Source organism: Oncorhynchus tshawytscha, linkage group LG06, assembly GCF_018296145.1.
Source record: "Oncorhynchus tshawytscha isolate Ot180627B linkage group LG06, Otsh_v2.0, whole genome shotgun sequence".
Lineage (NCBI taxonomy): Eukaryota > Metazoa > Chordata > Actinopteri > Salmoniformes > Salmonidae > Oncorhynchus > Oncorhynchus tshawytscha.
In genome coordinates this window covers 56720384-56742027 of record NC_056434.1, presented here as the reverse complement: position 1 = coordinate 56742027, position 21644 = coordinate 56720384, and positions in this window count along the sequence as shown.

Sequence of the window (21644 nt, the reverse complement as noted above, 5' to 3'; positions counted from 1 at the left end):
GTGTAAAAACATTACCTAGCAGCTAACCTGCTTGCACCAATTTAATTACAGGAAAAATGCTTTGAAATACAAACCCCCATCTCCCCTCGATGAATTTAATTAATTCATCCATCCATCCATCCATGAATTAATTCATTCATTAAGATTACAGTAGCATTGACTTTTTTACAGTATAATACAGCCAATTCTACAGTATTGTACTGAATGTCATTACACAGTACTTGCCTTGATACTTCATTTAGATAACAGAAGGTGTACTGTAATATGAATTACCACAACTTACTTGCCTCTTCGCTGCCTGTAAATTACTGCCAAATGAATGGCAACCCCTTTGGATCTCTATTCTAAACATTGCTGTACAGTTTTCAAACATGCATTGTACAGCATATGCATAATTTCATTTAAGTCTCTGTGGCCCTGTCAGCCAGAGAGTTGGGAGGGAGGGGGAAAATATGAATGTGAAAGCCTGAACTGAATTTTTTTTGGCACTGAATGCATTCCCTCCCAGGCTGTGTGAAGTGACTGGACCCTGGCTGAGGGGAGAGGGAGAATGGGCCCCTGAAAACGTGCTTTGTGCTGGGCTAGAGTGGACAGAGGCTGGACCAGCTCAGCTCCGTCAGAGGTTGTAGTTCTAGGCCAGCGGCCAGATGCTCAGACCCTCGTCGCTGGCACCGGCAGAGCCACCATCTGTGCAGAGGAGGTGACGGGTTGGCCCTCCCTGAATAACTCTGTGCTGGTCTGTCCTGGGCTGAGCTAAGCTGGGCCCTCCACACCGCAAAGGGCTGGAAAAATACCCTCCAATCCTCTAACCCTCCATTCACGTGGTAGAGTTCCAGACTTCCAGAATGCCCCACACAGAACGCAGAATGTGGCTGAGCTTCTGCACACCAGAACCTGACCCCTACACAAAGAATTATAATTAATTAATTAGGTAGTCACCTGGAATGATTTTCATATAAACAGGAGTGCCTTGTTAAAAGTTAATTTGTGGAATTTCTTTCCTTCTTAATGTCACGCCCTGACCTTAGAGAGCTGTTTTATTTCTCTATTTGGTTAGGTCAGGGTGTGATTTGGGGTGGGCATTCTATGTTGTTTGTTTCTATGTTTTGTCCGGGTATGGTTCTCAATCAGGGACAGCTGTCTATTGTTGTCTCTGATTGGGAATCATACTTAGGCAGCCTTTTTCCTTTTGGTAGTTGTGGTTAGTTGTCTTCGTTTGTGCATGTATAGCCTTACGGAGCTTCACGTTAGTTTTTGTTGTATTATTGTTTTGTTGGCGACATTTGCAAATAAAGGAAAATGTATGCTCACCACGCTGCACTTGGTCCATTCCATACAGCGTTTGTGACAGAACTACCCACCACCAAAGGACCAATTAGCGTAGAGAAAGGGACTCAAGGACATGGGAGGAGATCCTGGACGGTAAAGGACCCTGGAGGCAGGCTGGAGAATATTGCCGTCCAAAGGAGGAGATAAAGGCAGCGAAGGAGGAGCGGCGACGATATGAGTAGGCAAGTCATCGACGGAAGCCCGAGAAGCCACTCCAAAAATGTTTTTGGGAGAGGGACACAAGGAGGTTGGCGGTGCATGGTACTGGTCAGGCACCGTGTTATGCGGTAAAACGCACAGTGTCTCCAGTGCGCGTGCACAGCCCGGTGCGCTCGGAGCCAGCTCTCCGCAAGTGCCACGCTAGAGTGGGCATCCAGCCAGGGCAGATTGTGCCAGCTCAGCGCTCTTGGTCTCCGGTGCCCCGTTTCAGCCCAGGGTATCCTGCGCCGGCTCTGCGCACTGTGTCTCCGGTGCGCTGTGACAGTTCAGTGCGTCCTGTGCCTGCGCTCCGCACGTGCCGGGCTAAAGTGGGCATTCAGCCTGGAAGAGTGATGCCAAGAATAAGCACCAGATCTCCAGTGCTCCCCCACAGCCCGGTTCATCCTGTGCCTGCTCCACGGGTCAGTCTGGGGCCTCCGGCGACGGTCCCCAGTCCGGGGCATGCATTTGAGCCAATCAGTTGTGATGTGACAAGGTAGGGTACACAGAAGGAAAGAAATTAGCCCTATTTGGTAAAAGACCAAGTCCATATTATGGCAAGAACAGATCAAATAAGCAAAGAGAAACGACAGTCCACCCAGCACCTCTCCTCTGGACCATAACTCTCCAAGTCAAGCAGGTATTGGAATCCCCTGCCCCACCAGGTATTCGTAGTGTCTGCTAGCAGTGTTGAAGGATGTCTTCCACTCATCACCTTCCCGTATCCACACCAGATGGTAGGCGTTCCGCAGGTCCAACTTAGAGAAAATGGTGACCCCCTGGAGCAGCTCGAAAGCCGAGGCGATGAGTGGTGTCATTGAGGCCCCGGTAGCTGATGCACGGGAGCCAGCAGAGGAGGCAGAAGGACGGATACACCTTGCAGCCAGGGAGTCTTTGATGTACGTCTCCAATGCCTTGGTCTCCGACCCGACAATGAATACAGCCGTCCCCGGGGTGGTGTATAGCCCGGGAGAAGGTTGATCCCACATTCATAGGGTCGATGCGGAGGAAGCGAAGTGGCACGGGCCTTGCTGAAAACATCCCGGAGGTCCTGGTACTCCGCGGGAACGGCAGAGAGGTTCCGAGCTTCTTCCGAGCCCACAGGGAGACGTCCCTTCCGAGCCCACAGGAACACGCCAACTTCAGGCAATGGGTGTGGCAGAATAGGCTCCAGCCCATTATAGCACCAGCAGTCCAGTTGATAAAGGGATTGGTTGCTGGAGCCAAGGAAACCCCAATACCACGGGAACCTGAGGATATTAAATGAGCTTGAAATGCATAGACTCTAAAAATGTGATTATCATGTAGTAGCCTAACCAATCGATGTCACATTGAAATGGGTAAATGGAATATGAATGACAGTCATGCAATATGCTGTAATAGAAATAAGGCCATGTTCAAGAAACTGGTACGTACAATAACTACAAACGGTGTCTCTTTATAAAAGGAATTATTGCTAACAACTTGATGTGGCTTCACATTACAAACAACATGTGAGAGATCGACGCTTTCCCCGTAAACCCCAATTTCTGACAGGCCCTCATTAGCATATGGCCAATCAGGATTAAATATGCAAATAACACCATGTCTTCCCTTTTCAGAGAACAAAGGGTAGACTGATTTTGTCTCGACAGACCGCAGAGGATTATTCCTGCCCTTATGTCGGAAGGTCTGTTCCTGACTAGTTCTTCTGGATCATTTCAACATAGTCATGGACATAAAGTATTTTCTGTAAACTTTAATCAAAATGCATTTCTCATTTCTTTTAACTCAAATCTACCACACAGGTAAGTTAGAACTGTGACACCTTCACAACTGTTGTTTTCTCTTTTTTTCCCACATAACATTTACTTAGAGCTCAGTCTTTTGTTCTTGTTTAAAGTTTCTTGTTTCAAAGTTTATAGGATACAACAGGTGTAAAACAGTACAGTGAAATTCTTAACCTGAGAGCAATTTCTCAACAATGCAGTGAATAAAAATTAGGGATGCACGATATATCGGTGACAATATTAGCTAAAAATGCCAACATCGGCATCGGCCCGATGTTTAGTTTAACCCCGATGTGCAAAACCGATGTCAAAGCTGACGTGCATACCTATATAACGTAGGTACATGAAAATGACGCCACGTAAAATGTTGCACTACAACTGCAACACAGCATTCCTAACCTAGCCCACAATGTCTGCTGTGTGGATCAATCAGTCAACAAGTCAAGCAGTCATTTGAAAGAGTAAGGCAAGTTCAGCGAGACAAATCAAAGGCGAAATCCATTAATGCCAAGATAATTGAATTCATTGCCCTTGACAATCAACCGTTCTCTGTCATGGGTGATTGAGCACCGGTACACACTACCAAGTGGGCTATTTTTCAGATGTTGCCCTACCGGAGTTACATGGTGATAGCGTCACTGCTATTAGCTTCACGACTGACATTTGGACCAGGGATAACAGCCCCATGAGCATGCTGAGTCTGACAGCACAGTGGGTTGTCGAGGATTTCTTGCTGAGGAAAGTTGTATTGCATGCTCATGAATGTGCTGGTTGTCATACCGCTGCTACCATTTCAATGGCATTTGAGAACATGTTTGAAACTTGGAAACATGAACACACTAGCTAGCTCCATTCGAACAACTGACTTGAGAAATAAGCTCATCAACTGCGCCTGCAGCAGACGTGATAGTCTCTGTCATGGCATTGAAACGCCTGCTCAACAACTGGTGACACAGGCTGTGAACAAGCTCGATGCTGTGTACAAGGGCCGCTACTTCGATGCAGACAAGAAACAGGGTTTACGTGAAATGTTACATACACAGCTGGACAAGATGGAAACAATGACAGTGCGCATCGAGGAAGAGAGGACACGGACAGACAGAGCTGAAACTTCACTGCTTGACAGTGGTTGAGAATTAACCAACTGAACAAATGAACAACGAAACAGCACAGCAAGTAAGTGAAAGAAATAGGTTTTGATTATGTTTTACTGGTAATGGGGACATACGTAAATGCCAACAGAATAACTTTTTGGTCAGTGTGTGTGTGTAACCGTTATTTAACTAGGCAAGTCAGTTAAGAACAAATTCTTATTTACAATGACGGCCCACCCTGGCCAAACCCGGACAATGCTGGGCCAATTGTGTACCGCCCTATGGGACTCCCAATCTTGGCTGGATGTGATACAGCCTGGAATCTATGGAAAAGGGAGAATAGTAGTTGTTAGCCATTTAACAGTTTATGGCCAGGGGATAGATGCTGTTTAGGAGTCTGTTTGTCAGTCTTGATGCATTGGTACTGCCTACCGGACAGAAGCATGGAGAACAGTCCATGTCCCGGGTGGCTGGAGTCTTTGGCAATTTTTGGGGCTTTTCTCAGACACCGTATAGGCATGATCATCCTGTGATGTGCTGGGACGTCTGCACCACCCTCTGTGGGGCGATTGTCATACCAGGTGGTGATACAACCAATCAGGATGCTCTCAATGGTGCAGCTGTAAAAATTCCTGAGGATCTGAGAGACCATGCCAGAGGGAAAAGAAGTGTTGCTCTGCCTTATTCGCGACTGTTCTGTTCTGGTGTGTGGACCATGTTAAGTCCTCAGTGATGTGGACACTGAGGAACTTGAAACTCTTGACCCTTTCCACTGCAGCCCTGTCGATGGCCAAATGGCGGCGGAAGAAATGGCAGCAGTTTTACGGGCGCCTAACGAATTGTGCTATTATATGGGGTTTTTTCAGCTTTATTTTTAACTTATTTTGTACATAATGTTTCTGCCACCATATGTTACAGCAAAAAAAGAGCTTCTGGATATCAGGACAGCGATCACTCACCTCGGATTAGTCTAAGATTTTTTTTTCAACAAGCAGGACGCATAGGATGTACTGCTAACATCCGACAAGGCCAACATCCCCGTTATTGGCAAGAGAAAGAGACACAGGTACAGAGGACACAGAGCAGGGTGCCTCGCAAGGATCCGCAGAAGGCGAGTGGGAAAGCTGCCGTTACCGTCAATATTACTCGCCAATGTACAAACATTGGACAATAAATTAGATGAGGTACGATCACAAATATCCTACCAACGGGACATCAAAAACTGTAACATCTTATGTTTCACGGAATCATGGCTGAATGATGACATGGATATTCAGCTAGCAGGATATACACTGCACTGGCTAGATAGAACAGCACACTCCGGTAAGACGAGGGGGGAGCGGGTCTGTGCATATTTGTAAACAACAGCTGGTGCACTAAATCTAAGGCAGTCTCTAGATTTTGCTCGCCGGAAGTAGAATATCTTATGATAAACTGTAGACCACACTATTTGCCAAGAGAGTTTATCTACTTTTCGCGGCTGTTTATTTACCACCACAGACGGATGCTGGCAGTAAGGCCGCACTCGGTCAGCTGAATAAGGAAATAAGCAAACAGGAAACCGCTCAACCAGAGGTGGCACTCCTAGTGGCCGGAGACTTTAATGTAGGGAAACTTCAATCAATTTGACCTAATCGCTGTCAACATATTAAAAATGCGCAACCAGTGGGAAACTAATTCTTGATTACCTATACTCCACACACAGAGACGCATGCAAAGCTCTCCCTCGCCCTCCATTTGGTAAATCTGACCACAATTCTATCCTCCTGATTCCTGCTTATAAGCAAAAATTAAAGCAGGAAGCACCAGTGACTCGGTCTAAAAAAAAGTGGTCAGATGAAGCAGATGCTAAATGACAGGACTGTTTTGCTTTCACAGACTGGAACATGTTCCGGGATTCTTCCGATTGCATTGAGGAGTACAACACATCAGACACTGGCTTTATCAATAAGTGCATCGCGGATGTCATCCCCACAGTGTCAGTACGTACATACCCCAACCAGAAGCCATGGATTACATGCAACATTTGCACTGAGCTAAAGGGCAGAGCTGCAGAGGTGTGGGACTCTAACCCGGAAGCTTATAGGATATCCTGTTATGCCCTCCAATGAACCATCAAACAGGCAAAGCGCCAATACAGGGCAAAGATTGAATTGTACCACACCGGCTCCGATGCTCGTTTATGAGGCAGGGCTTGCAAACTATTCCAGACTACAAAGGGAAGCACAGCCACTGGCTGTCCAGTGACACGAGCCTACCAGATGAGCTAAATCACTTCTACGTATGCTCGCTTCGAGGCAAGCAACACTGAGGCATGCATGAGAGCATCAGCTGTCCGGGCGATTGTGTGATCACGCTCTCCGTAGCCGACATGAGTAAGACCAATAAACAGGTCAACATAGACAAGGCCGCAGGGCCAGACGGATTACCAGGACATGTGCTCCGTACATGTGATGACCAACTGTCAGGTGTCTTCACTGACATGTTCAACATGTTCCTGATTGAGTCTGTAATACAAACATGTTTCAAGCAGACCACCATAGTCTCAGTTCCCAAGAACACTAAGGCAACCTGCCTAAATGACTACAGACTCGTAGCACTCACATCTGTAGCCATGAAGTCCTTTGAAAGGCTGGTAATGGATCACATCAACACCATTATCCCAGAAACTCTAGACCCACTCCAATTTGCATACCGCCCAAACAGATCCACAGATGATGCAATCTCTATTTCACTCCACACTGCCAAATCCCACCTGGACAAAAGGAACACCTACGTGAGAATGCTATTCATTGACTACAGCTCAGTGTTAACACCATAGTACCCTCAAAGCTCATCACTAAGCTAAGGATCCTGGGATTAAACACGTCCCTCAGCAACTGGATCCTGGACTTCCTGAAGGGCCGCCCCCAGATGGGCAGGGTAGGTAGCATACATCTGCCACGCTGATCCTCAACACTGGAGCCCCTCAGGGGTGCGTGCTCAGGCCCCTCTGCTCCCTGTTCACCCACAACTGAGTGGTCAGGCACGATTCCAACACCATAATTTGGTTTGCAGATGACGCAACAGTGGTAGCCCTGATCACCGACAACGACGAGACAGCCTATAGGGAGGAGGTCAGAGACCTGGCTGGGTGGTGCCAGAATAACAACCTATCCCTCAACGTGATCAAGACTAAGGAGATGATTGTGGACTACAGGAAAAGGTGGGCCGAGCACACCCCAATTCTCATCGATGGGGCTTTATTGGAGCAGGTTGAGAGCTTCAAGTTCCTTGGTGTCCATATCACCAACGAACTAGAATGGTCCAAACACTCCAAGACAGTCGTGAAGAGGGCACAACAAAGCCTATTCCCCTCAGAAAACTAATACGATTTGTCATGGGTCCTCAGATCCTCAAAAGGTTCTACAGCTGCAACATCGATATCATCCTGACTGGTTGCATCACTACCTGGTACAGCAACTGCTCGACTGCAAGACATTACAGAGGGTAGTGTGTACGGCCCAGTACAGCACTGGGGCTAAGTTGCCTGCCATCCAGGACCTCTACACCAGGCGTTGTCAGAGGAAGGCCCTAAAAATAGTCAGAGACCCCAGCCACCCCAGTCAGACTGTTCTCTAAATGAGAAGTCACACCAAAATTATTTTTAAAGATATGATAATAAATGACCTTTTCCCAGCAGGCTCCACTGTAGATAGATTTTTTATAATTGTTTTTAATGTGTTTTTACATGTACAGCCCCAATCGGAGGTCCTGAGCCCGCTGGAGCAGGTTTTTCATCAAGTCTCCCAGTCCCTGCCACTGAAAAACATCCCCACACCATGATGCTGCCACCACCATGGATCACCATAGGGATGGTGCCAGGTGTCCTTCAGACCTGACGCTTGGTATTTAGGCCAAAGAGTTCAATATTGGAGAATCATGTTTCTCATGTTCTGAGAGTCCTTTAGGTGCCTGTTGGCTTATTTCAAGCGGGCTGTCATGTGCCTTTTACTGAGGAGTGGCTTCCGTCTGGCCACTCTACCATAAAGGCCTGATTGGTGGAGTGCTGTAGAGATGGTTGTCCTTCTGGAAGTGACAATCGGGTTCTTGGTCACCTCCCTGACCAAGGTCCTTCTCCCCCGATTGCTCAGTTTGGCCAGGCGGCCAGCTCTAGGAAGAGTCTTGGTGGTTCCAAACTTGGAATCATAGAGGCCACTGTGTAATTGGGGACCTTCAATGCAGCAGAATGTTTTTGGGGCTCGACACAATCCTTTCTCGGAGCTCTACAGACAATCCCTTCATCGTCATGGCTTGGTTTTTGATCTAACATGCACTGTCAACTGTGGGACCTTATATAAACAGGTGTGTGACTTTCCAAATCATGTCCAGTCAATTGAATTTACCACAGATGGACTCCAATGAAGTTGTAGAAAGTTGTAAAAAACCTGTTTTCACTTTGTCATTATGGGTTATTGTGTGTGATTGCTGAGGAATTCTTGTATTTAATCCATTTTAGAGTAAGGCTATAACGTAACAAAATGTGGAAAAAGTCAAGGGGTCTGAATTCTTTCTGAAAGCACTGTACTGCTAAATTCCGTTGAATGATTGAATTATTCAATGTTATGCAACACAAAGATTAAAATAAAAAAATTAAAATCTAAACTAATCCAATAATTGTATTTTTGCACCCATTACTGAAATGGTTGTTCCAGTTTAAATCGCTCAGTTAGTTTCCTCCCGCTGTTCTCAACCCTGGCAGTCATTATGAATTGTAGCGCTTGGCGGGAACACTCTTCCTCTCCCCGCTGCTGTCAGTGGCTGCTACACTTCTCCCGCATCTTCTTCTGTTTAGCCTCCTCGAGTTTCCTTCCTAGACTTTTCAAATAGGTAAGCTAAACTCTGTTGCTAACTACACTCGCTCTAGTCCACTTCTGATACCATGTTGTGGAATCTAACTTGTCTATACTTGAGTATAATAACTATGAACTTCGTGTCTTTATAAAGGCATATTTATTGCTAACTTGACGTTGCTTCACATTACAAGCAACATGCGAGAGAGATTACATTTTTACATTTTTTAAAATGTATTTCAACTTTATTTAACCAGTTGAAAACAAGTTCTCATTTACAACTGCGACCTGGCCAAGATAAGGCAAAGCAGTGCGACAAAAACAACACAGAGTTACACAAACAAACGTACAGTCAATAACACAAAAGAAAAGAAAAATATAAAAATCTATGTACAGTGTGTGCAAATGTAGAAGAGTGTGGAGGTAGGTAATAAATAATAGGTAAAGGTAAATAGCTAAAAAATAATTACAATTTAGCATTAATACTGGAGTGATAAATGTGCAGATGATGATGTGCAAGTAGAGATACTGGGGTGCAAAAGAGCAAGAGGGTAAGTAATAATATGGGGATGAGGTAGCTGATGCTTAAAGTTAGAGAGGGAGGTATAAGACTCCAGCTTCAGAAATGTTTGCAATTCGTTCCAGTCATTGGCAGCAGAGAACTGGAAGGAAAGGCGGCCAAAGGAAGTGTTGGCTATGGGGATGACCAGTGCAATGTATCTGCTGGAGCGCGTGCTACGGGTGGGTGTTGCTATGGTGACCAGTGAGCTGAGATAAGGTGGGGCTTTATCTAGCAAAGACTTATAGGTGAATATGCTTTCCTCTTGTACCTTAGTCTCGAAAACCGGACCCTAGGCAACAGTGACTAGGGTCTGGTTTCAATAATGGACTCTTTTGGCAACTTCAATCAGATAAAACAAATTCTGGGATGCGTCCTCTTCAGACAGACAACTCTCCAAACGAATCACATGCCAGAATGTTGCAATTCAAAACCAAATTTTGCAGGCAAAAACCTTTGCTGTGGTTTTAGTGAAAGTAGTTCATGCAAACCAGCCACTTGCGAAATGTACTCATTAAAAATAACTTCTATGAACTCCATCTTGCTAGCTACTATTTTGTAGTTTATTCAACCGGATAAAGTAGTTACGTAGGCAGTGACATAGTTCCTCTATGCCAAATGGGTCCATAATACAAACCAGACCCTAGCCACTGTCGCCTGGGGTCAGTTTTCCATAGACTACGTGAACCCCAAGTTCCCACAGGCCCTCATTAGCATATGGCCAATCAGGGTGCAATAGGCAAATAACACCACATTTAGTATGATAGGGAAGGGCAAAATGTAAACATATTGCGATGGGTGGTTTAGGGGATGGGGTGGGGGGAGTTTTCCCCTTATCTCCTCCCTCCCCTTCTGCAACCATATAAAACTCCCTGGACTGCACAAGCCAAACTAATTTTCGAACAAAATATTTTTATATGAACCTCCGTCACACGAAAACATCACTAAGCCCCGTTCCTCTCTTTTCTCCTGGAATGGACTCTGTACTTTATCCCGTTACACGATATAAATCCTAGAAGCCTCCCTGACAGGGGGAAAGAGAGAGATGGTAGGAGAAAACAAACAGGAAGAATGAGAGAAATCCACCCAATACCCAATTACAGAAAATCTATTCATAATTATGGCATTTTCTTTTATTAAAGGCAAACAAGAAAAATACACTTATGTCAGGCTAACCATATCTAATTGAGAATGAATATCATTGCCCACTGCCAATGTTCCCTCTACAGCAGCTCCCCTGGGACTGAGCAGAGAAGCAGGAGATGGAACACTCAAATTTCTATAGTTTTCCCCTTTAGTTAACACTATCAAGGTTTTGCTCTACTGTGGGAATTGTGCTCGAATCAATGCAATATTAGCCACTTTCAAGGTAACATACCAAAACAAAATGAACTATGCAAGCGTTTAGTATGCAAAACTGTTGCAAAAGATTTTATTGTAGGCAGAGCGCATAGGAGTAGGATTCTCTTGCATTGACAGGCACGACTCAGGCCCATACTCTACACAGATGGTACGCCATAACCATTCAGATCTGCAGTAGGCCTATGTGCATTTCTAGCCATCTTTGAAAAGCGAATCAGGTAAAGAGCTTTTTTTTGTCTTAGGTGGAGTGTTGTATTTTGAGACAATCTTGAATAAGCTATAATAAGTAGCGGGTAGCATAATTTGTGTGACAGTTGCCTACTTTTCCACTGTTAAAACCTTAACTTAAAGTGGCTACAGCCTCAGTGTTTATAGTAATCGAGCGCTGGAAGTTGAACATTCAAGTTTGCGCTCAGCAGACCAGACATTGTCTCAGTGCGGAATATTTTTTGAGGGAACATTGCCCACTGCCAGTTCATGGTTGAGTAACGAAAACCTCATGTCCTAAAAAAAAGAAATAATGTTTACATCTTGAGCCTCTGCTTTAGATTCTTCCATATTTTTTGTGTGAGGGTCTCTCTTCTCCCTATATCCAGCCGGTTCATCAATATATCAACAATAGCCCTTGGCTTATATCTCCCACTCCCTCCCATATTCCTTTGCTCTGAAGGTCAGGGCCACCGTTGTGGTAACCAATCTACCCTGGCCCTGCTGCTGTGGTAACCAATCTACCCTTTACTATAGTGTTAAGTGTGTGCCTTTCTAGGATCACTCAGTGCCATAATCCCATCTTCATTCCCTCTGAGTCACAGAGTGTGTGTAAGTGGACATGGGTGATGGCAGACAGGGCCCAGCTGACCAACCAACCGCCCCAACTGCCCCCCCCAACCCCCAACCAACTGTTGAGACCTAACCCGGGGGGAGGAGGGGACAGTGAGTGAGTGAGTGAGTGAGTGAGTGAGTGAGTGAATGAGTGAGTGAGAGAAAAAGCTATTTCTTTCTTATGCCTAGATATTACCCGTCTTTTTATTTTTTATTTCATGACACCTTATAAAAAGGGTTTATGGTCTTCCTGGGGCTCATGGCTGTTAGAGTGAAGTGGTTGGTTCTGGGAGTTTTCAGTGGGCTTTAGAAGTCCTGCTTACTCCAAGTGACAAGAGAGCATCTCCAGAGAGCACTACCCCGGTAACTGTGAAACTCTTTAATCCAACTCCTTCCTCTCTCGCTCGCATTAGCTCTCTCTCTCTCTCTCTCTCTGGTCTCCCTGTGGTCGTCTTTCACTCTTTCTCCGTCTCAGTTGCTCCCTCTCTCTTCTTTTCTCTCACTTCCTTTCCTTCTCACTTCAGTCTTATTTCTCAACATCCATACTCTCCAAAATGTTCACACGATTGCAAACACATACTACACTGAGACTCCAACACACACACACACACACACACACACACACACACACACACGCTACTCTCTGTCTCTGTTTATTATCTATGTGTAGTCACTTTACCCCTACTGTACCTACATGTAAGGTACATATTACCTCACTTAACCTGACTAATCCTTACCGCTGCACATTGCGTCTGTACCGTTACCTATTGTATATAGCCTCGTTATTGTTATTTTACTCTTACTATTTTTCCTTTAGTTCTAGTACATTTTTCTTATTTACTTTTTAAAAACTGCTTTCTTGATTAAGGGCTCGTAAGTAAGCATTTCACAGTCGTATTTGGCGAATGCGACAAATAATATTTGATTTGAAAATGTCTTACTATGGTTTTGGTTTATGTATCATGGAAACTCCTTATTGCTATTGTGACACCTGGTGGCCACCTTTTGGGCCTATCTGTAGAGTAACATATAAGGGGGTTATGAGTAAGGATGGCGTTATAGCTTAATTGTAACAGGTGTTAACAAGGTTTTTGGGATCCTGGAGCAATAGCGGAAGCCCTGTGTCACACCCTGACCATAGTTTGCTTTGTATGTTTCTATGTTTTGTTTGGTCAGGGTGTGATCTGAGTGGGCATTCTATGTTGTGTGTCTAGTTTGTCTGTTTCTGTGTTTGGCCTGATATGGTTCTCAATCAGAGGCAGGTGTTAGTCATTGTCTCTGATTGGGAACCATATTTAGGTAGCCTGTTTGATGTTGGGTTTTGTGGGTGATTGTCTCCTGTGTCAGTGTTTGTTCTACACGGGACTGTTTCGGGTTTACACGTTTGTTGTTTTTGTAGTTTATTCATGTATAGTTTTCTTATTAAAAACAAACATGAATTTCAACCACGCTGCATTTTGGTCCTCCTCTCCTTCGATGGAAGAATCCCGTTACACCCTGTTTGAGTTTGGTGCCGCGTCGAGTGGAGTTGGTGAAAATGCATGGAAGACAGCGACAAAGAAGACCCGAGAAAAAAGGGCTAAATTTGGAAATTAAAATCTGTTGGATTGCAATTCATCAACAATTATGCATTTTTGGGAGATCTGTTTGATGACATGAAGATGGTAAAGGAAAGCATGAGGAAAGGTGGAGTCGGTCAGTGACCAGGAGTGGTTTTGTTTTGATTTCCTGTATGTCAGAAGAGCGGAATGAGAATACAGTATGGCTCAACATGTTAATGCTGAGGTTACCATGTATATGGTCGTCATATGAAGTTGAGAGCCTGGACTTTCGGCGCAAGGCACTGGTAAAAAGTGTTATCTCTGAAGTCCCATTGGAAATTGAGGCTAAGTATCTCAGTCGGTACATTCCAGGAGTAGTAGATGTATGTCGTTTGCCCGGTGTGGTGGATATGAAAAGGCAGAAAAGCCAAACAGTTTTACTGATGATTGATGAATAGCTACTGACGCATGTGAAGTTGGGGAATGTAAGATTCGCCGTGAAAGTGTTATTGTATAAGCCACTGCAATGCCAAAATTGCAAAAAGTTTGGACATGTCAAGTGTTTGCAGGCTGAAGAAATATGTTGATGAAGAGTCGGAGGGTGTACGATGCTGCAATTGTATTGGGAATCATGTTTCTGACTTCCTCGAGTGACCTGTAAGCGTGATGGAGGTCGAATTAGCAAGGAACAGGGATGTCCATCAGGTCTCCTATACGGAGGTAGAGGAAATAGCTAAAGGGGCGAGTCGAGATGAGGAAGATATGGTAGCTGATGCCCCGAAGTCTGCTGAGAATGTAGTTCACCAGCTGAGAGATCCTGAATCTCTGATTGTGAAGGTGTTGCTTTCATTGCGCAGGTGATAAATTGTACTGGTCAAACAAACAAGAAGTCTAAGACACTGGAAATTATTGTTAAATGTAGCTAAAAGGTTTCTGGATCTCCAGGACTTCACAGCCAAAACATTGCAGAGAATACTGAATGAAGAGGAGCCTGAGAGGGGGCAACATCTTCATTCAGTATTCTCTGCACTGAAGAAGGCTGCAAAGCTCAAACTCTATCCCTGATGCACTTAAAATAAAAACAAATATAAAAAAATTAAGTAAGCTTTATGCGACATCTTTTGAGTGCAGACCCATCACTTTTTTCCCTAGGGATGTGAGTAGACATTTGAAAATAAAATGATGTTTGTCACGTGCACCGAACACAACAGGTGTAGACCTTACCGTGAAATGCTTACTTAAAAGCCCTTAACCATCAATGAAGGTTTAAGAAAATAGATAGTACACAATCAATTAAAAAGAGACAATAAAATGACAATAACGAGGCTACAGGGTGTGGGGGTACAGGTTAGTCAAGGTAATTTGTACATGTAGGTAGGGGTAAAGTGACTATGCATAGACAATAAACAGTGAGTAGCAGCAGTGTAAAAACAAAGCGGGGGTGTCGATGCAAATAGTCTGGGTGGTCATTTGATTAACTGTTAAGCAGTCTTATGGGTTGGGGGTAGCAGCTGTTAAGGAGTGCTTTGGACCTAGACTTGGCGCTTCGGTAGCAGAGAGAACAGTCCATGACTTGGGTGACTGGAGTCTTTGACAATTCTTTGGGCCTTCCTCTGACACTGTCTAGTATATAGGTTCTGGATGGCAGGAAGCTTGGCCCCAGTGATGTGCTGGGGCGTACACACTACCCTCTGTAGCGCCTTACCGTCAGGTGCCGAGCAGTTTCCATACCAGGCGGTGATGCAACCGCTCAGGATGCTCTCGATGGTGTAGCATTAAGAACTTTTTGATGATTTGGGGACCCATGCCAAATCTTTTCATTCTCCTAAGGGGGAAAAGGCGTTGTCGTGCCCTCTTCACGACTGTCTTGGTGTGTTTGGACCATGATAGTTTGTTGGTGATATGGACCCGCTCCACTACAGCTCTGTCATTTTGAATGGGGGAGTGTTCTGCCCTCCTTTTCCTGTAGTCCACGATCAGCTCCTTTGTCTTGCTCACGTCTAGGGAGAGATTGTTGTCCTGTCACCACACTGCCAGGTCTCTGACCTCCTCCCTATAGGCTGTCTCATCGTTGTCGGTGATCAGGCCTACCACTGCTGTGACGTCAGCAAACTTAATGTTGGTGTTTGAGTCATGCTTGGCCACGCAATTGTGGGTGAACAGAGAGTACAGGAGGAGACTAAACACGCACCCCTGAGGAGCCCCCGTGTTGAGGATCAGTCTGGCAGATGTGTTGCTGCCTACCCTTACCACCTGGAGGCGGCCCATTTGGAAGTCTAGGATCCAGTTGCAGAGGGATGTGTTTTGTCCCAGGGTCCTTAGCTTAGTGATGAGCTTTTTGGGCACGAGCTTTAATCAACGAACAGCATTCTCACATATGTTCCTTTTGTCCAGGTGGGAAAGGGGATTGTGGAGTGTGATTGAGATTGTGTCATCTGTGGATCTGTTGGGGTGGTATGCAAATTAGAGGGTGTCTATGGTGTTGATGTGAGCCATGACCAACCTTTCAATGCACTTCATGGCTACTGATGTGAGTGCTACGGTGCGGTAGTCACTTAGGCAGGTTACCTTCGCTTTCTATAGTGATCTGCTTGAAACATGTAGGTATTACAGAATCGGTCAGGGAGAAGTTAAAAATGTCAGGGAAGACATTTGCCAGTTGGCCACGCATGCTCTGAGTTCATGTCCTGGTAGTCCGTCTGCCCCCACGGCCTTGTGAATGTTGACCTGTTTAAAGATCTTGCTCACATCGGCTACCGAGAGTGTGATCACACAGTTGATTCTGAACAGCTGTTGCTCTCATGAATGCTTCAGTGTTTCTTGCCTCAAAGCGAGCATAAAAGGCATTTAGCCATCTGGAGCTGGGCTTCACTTTGTAGTGCGTAATAGTTTGCAAGCCCTGCCACATCCGACGAGCGTCAGAATCGTTGTAGTATGATTCAATCTTAATCCTGTATTGACGCTTTGCCTGTTTGATGGTTAGTCTGAGGGCATTTCTTATAAGTGTCCAGATTAGTGTCCCGCTCCTTGAAAGTGTCAGCTCTAGCCTATAGCTCGGTGCAGTTGTTGCCTGTAATCCATGGCTTCTGGTTGGGATTTGTACGTACGGTCACTGTGGGGACGGCGTTGTCGATGCAGTTTTTGATGAAGCCACTGACTAAGGTATACTCCTCAATGCCATTGCATGAATCCCGGAACAGTCTGTGCTAGCAAAACAGTCCTGTAGCATCCGTTTCGTCTGACCACTGAGATTGATTTGTTTTATTTTAAAATGGGGAGGATATTATGAGTATGTTTTCCACCCTTCTCGCTATTTCCCTTTTGCATTCCAGTTTTCACCCCACCCAATATGTGGCAGCAGAACACCATTAAATGATAGTGTGCCGTAAAACCCCATTGAAGGTGTTAGCAGCCTGTATAAAAGACTCCATGACAGTTGTAAACCATTTGAACCATTTAATTTGCCATTCATATTTGTTTTATTTAATAATTTTTACCTTGCTGAATTATATAATTTTTGTCATCAATATCACTTGGAATCTGTTTAGAACACCCAGAATCTATTGCTTTGTTTTACCATTCATCAACTGGAATCTGTGTGACAATCCTAGACCTTTGTGAGTAATAAAATACATTTTAATTGCAACTGACAACTCTCCAGTCTCTCAATGGGGAAATGGATTGGAACCGTGCCACAAAGGCATCTATAAAAAGTGGAACATGAAATTGAACAATGCAATGCTCTGCTTTGATTGAAGTGGATAAGAAGATTCACTTGCGAATGTTTGCACTGCATTGAATTGAACATGTGACACTGCAATGCTCCGATTGGATTACAGTGGAGAGTGGCTTTGTGGGAAGTATAGAATGCATTGCATATTGGAAATGTGTAACAGTGCCTCTTAACTGAAGACGACGTGGGTGATGAAACTACAGGGAAGCCACAAATTGTCCGTATGGGACGCGAGTGGCATTTTCCGTATGGTTGATGAGGATCTCTATATTGCAAATGTACGGTCCCTTCCTAGACATCCACAAGTATTATTAAAATAGGCCGACGGCCGCAGGTCGTGCCCCAGGGCCCGGTCTACTGGGAAGTCAATGAATAAAGTCTCTCGGACATTTGGTTTCCATTTTATAAATGCTTAAATTTGTCATTCCTCCGCAGTACCTAGAAAATTCCACCAGATGGCGACTGGCTGCTTTTTTCAAATGGACAAAATATCACCAAACGGACATGGCAATTTCTCGTAAACGGAAAAGACTTCGAAGACGACACTCGGTGAGCACAGGTTTGGCCAAATGGGCTTTTAGCCCAGAAACATGATGGCGTCAAGGAGTAAACGCCTTTTGAGTTAGGGCCCATTTTCATTGATTAAAGGTCAAAAACGCTGATACGGTGCTAATTTCACCGCTTCACGTCAAAGTACATAAACCTATGGTGTAAGGAAAAAAAGAACCAGCTATTTATCTATTGGAATTTACAAGAAATCGTACAATGTCCGTTCGGTGATGGTAAAATAAACATGTTTTTTTTCCTTTAAAAGTTATAGATCCAGTTGCGGCATGTTCAGACGAATCTGTTAAGGTGGGTTTTGGAGCTCTACGTGATTTCTGTGATTTTCTGAACTCACACACACACACACACACACACAAAATGGGGAGTGACACCGTGTGCGGCTTACAGACACACAGAGCCTGCAATAGTTACCTGCGTTCAAACTATCAAAGAACGTCAGACCTAGAGCTCTGAAACTTTATAAACCTGTTCTAGAGCTTAAGTCGATAGTGCACGGTGAGTTATGTGGCTCTAGGAGGTTCTCAGGCCGAGAAACAGCTTCGTCCATTTGCAATGACTTCAAATAATTTTGAACATTGCGAAAATGACGACATTTAGAAAAGTCCCAGAAACAATCACAAGAGTAGGTGCATTGAAACCGCCTCGGCCCATAGAGACAGACCCTAAAGTTTCTGTCCGATAGCTCTTTCAGGGACCCTGTAGCAACGCTCAGAAGAAGTGAATTTTCAGCACTAATTAAGGTCGCTGCTTGGTCTCCGAATGACCTATCAACCCGAAACACGGGATTGGGGTCACCTCAGCTACACATAATGTCGGAACTGGACCCGCAGCTCGAATGTATGTTTTAAGTTTTTTTAATGGTTTTAACAGAAGGCGCTATGCATTGTGGGCCTGCTCTGAAATATGTGACGGTTGGCTTCCAAAAGAGTTGGACAAAGTGAGTTTGGTGTCAGTATGTATAAGTTTGGTGTCAGTATGATATCTTATTGACTGATGGCTGACCTGATGGCAGTATAATATATTGGCATTGTACATTTCATATTGAAAAATGGACAGTGTACATTTCCAATGTTTTTAATGAGGATTATACCATCACCAAATGGACAGGCTGAAATCAACACCATGAGCAATGGAAAGGAACCACTATTACTGCTCGGCCATTCCGAGTTCAACAAGCCAGTCAATTGGGCATTTCTGCAGTATATTTGAGCATGTCCAATTCGTGTTGGTAAATGCCCATTGGAAGACATTGCAAATGGACAGTGTACATTTGCAATGTATTTAATGAGGAATATATCACCAGGACAGGCTGAAATCAACACCATGAGCAATGGAGAGGAACCACTATCACTGCTCGGCAATCCCGAGTTTGACGATCCAGTCAATTGGGCATTTCTGCAGTATATTAGAGCATGTCCAATTTGTGATGGTAAATGACCATTGTAAAACATTGCAAATGGACAGCCATGCACCTGGTAATCTGAACGGGATACCAGGAGTGTATTTTTAGTATGGCTCTAAATGGATTCAGTGGGGTGCTAGGGGTCCATGGCCGGGTAGGGAGCACCCCCCACCCGGGTCCTGCCAATGGGGGTGCCCCTGGTCATTTTGGATGCTTTTCAAAAAATATATTTTCAATAATGATAGTCCCACTTCTCTCTCATCGCACCAACAAGCAATGGAGAGGAACCACTGTCACTGCTCTTCCATGTCACGACTTCCACCGAAGTCAGTCCCTCTCCTTGTTCGGGTGGCGTTTGGCGGTCGAAGTCACCGGTTTTCTAGCCATCGCCGCTCCACCTTTCATTTTCCATTTGTTTTGTCTTGTTTTCCCGCACACCTGGTTCACATTCACTCATCAGACTAAATGTATATTATCTGTTTCCCCCATATCTGTGTGTGGAAATGTTCTTTGTGTAGGGTGTTAGGCTACAGGCTGGCTTGCACAAGGTTTGTTTGTTTTGTTTAATCTGGTTCATGTTGCCGTGGTTGTGCTTTCTGCTGCCTCGCCTGTTCCTTTGCGCCAGGGTGTATATTCTCCTGTAAATTCTCGTGTTATCACCCATCTCTGCTCTCCTGCGCCTCACTTCCTGGCAACCAGTCACTCACCCCGTTACAGTCCATCCCGAGTTCAACGAGCCAGTCAATTGGGCATTTTTGCAGTATTTTAGACCATGTCCAATTCGTTATGGTAAATGCCCATTGTAAGACATTGCAAATGGACAGACGTGCAACTGGTAATCTGAACGGGATACCAGAAGCATATTTTTAATATGGCTCTAAATGGCTCCAGGGGGGTGCTAGGGGTCCATGGCTGGGTAGGGAGCACCCCCCAACCGGGTCCTGCCAATGGGGGTTGCCCCTGGTCATTTTTCAAAAAATATTTAAAAAACGAGAGTCCCACTTCTCTCTCATTGCACCAACGAGTGATGGAGAGGAACCACTATCACTGATCGTTCATCCCGAGTTCAACGATCCAGTCAATTGGGAATTTCTGCAGTATATTAGAGCATGTCCAATTCATGTTGGTAAATGCCCATTGTAAGACATTGCAAATGGACAGCCGTGAACCTGGTAATCTGAATGGGTTGCCAGGTACAGGGCTGAATAATAATGGTTCGACATCTTTTCCTAATCTGTCCAGAACTCTTATTTGTTTAACCAGAGGTTTACAAGTCATACATTAAAAAAATATACAATTACATTGTAGCGTAAGTAAGTCCTTCCCTCTCTCTCAAACCAAATCCATCCCTCTCCACCAGCCCCCCCCCGTTCTCCCCCTTATCCCACTCAAGCTTGTCCCACCCTCCCATCCTTACCCACCCCCCCCAAGCCAAGCTTATCACCATCTCCTTGCACTCCTTTACCCACCCAGGCCCAGTTTATCCCAACCTCTTTTCCCCATCCCCTCTTCTCATACATACAGTTGAAGTCAGAAGTTTACATACACCTTAGCAAAATACATTTAACTCAGTTTTCACAATTCCTGACATTTAATCCTAGTAAAAATTCCATGTCTTAGGTCAGTTAGGATCACCACTTTATTTTAAGAATGTGAAATGTCAAAATAATAGTAGAGAGAATGATTTATATCAGATTTGATTTCTTTCATCATATTCCCAGTGGGTCAGAAGTTGTTTAATTGTTTAACTTGTGTCAAACGTTTCGGGTAGTCTTCCACAAGCTTTCCACAATAAGTTGGGGGAATGTCAGCCCATTCCTCCTGACAGAACTTGTCTAACTGAGTCACGTTTGTAGGATCCTTGCTCGCACACCCTTTTTCAGTTCTAATGAAATGCCATTCTCATGATGCCATCTATTTTGTAAAGTGCACCAGTCCCACCTGCAGCAAAGCACCCCCACAACATGCTGCCACCTCCGTGCTTCACGGTTGGGATGGTGTTCTTCGGCTCCCCCTTTTTCCTCCAAACATAACAATGGTCATTATGGCCAAACAGTTATATTTTTGTTTCATCAGACCAGAAGACATTTCTCCAAAAAATGCAATCTTTGTCCCCATGTGCAGTTGCAAACCGTAGTCTGGCTTTTTTATGGCGGTTTTTGAGTAGTGGCTTCTTCCTTGCTCAGCGGCCTTTCAGGTTATGTCAATATAGTAAAACTAGTTCTGTGTATATAGATACTTTTGTACCTGTTTCCTCCAGCATCTTCACAGGGTCCTTTTCTGTTGTTCTGGGATTGATTTGCACTTTTCGCATCAAAGTACGTTCATCTCTAGGAGACAGAACGCGTCTCCTTCCTGAGCGGATTGACGTCTGCGTGGTCCCATGCTGTTTACACTTGCATACTATTGTTTGTACAGATTAATGTGGTACCTTCA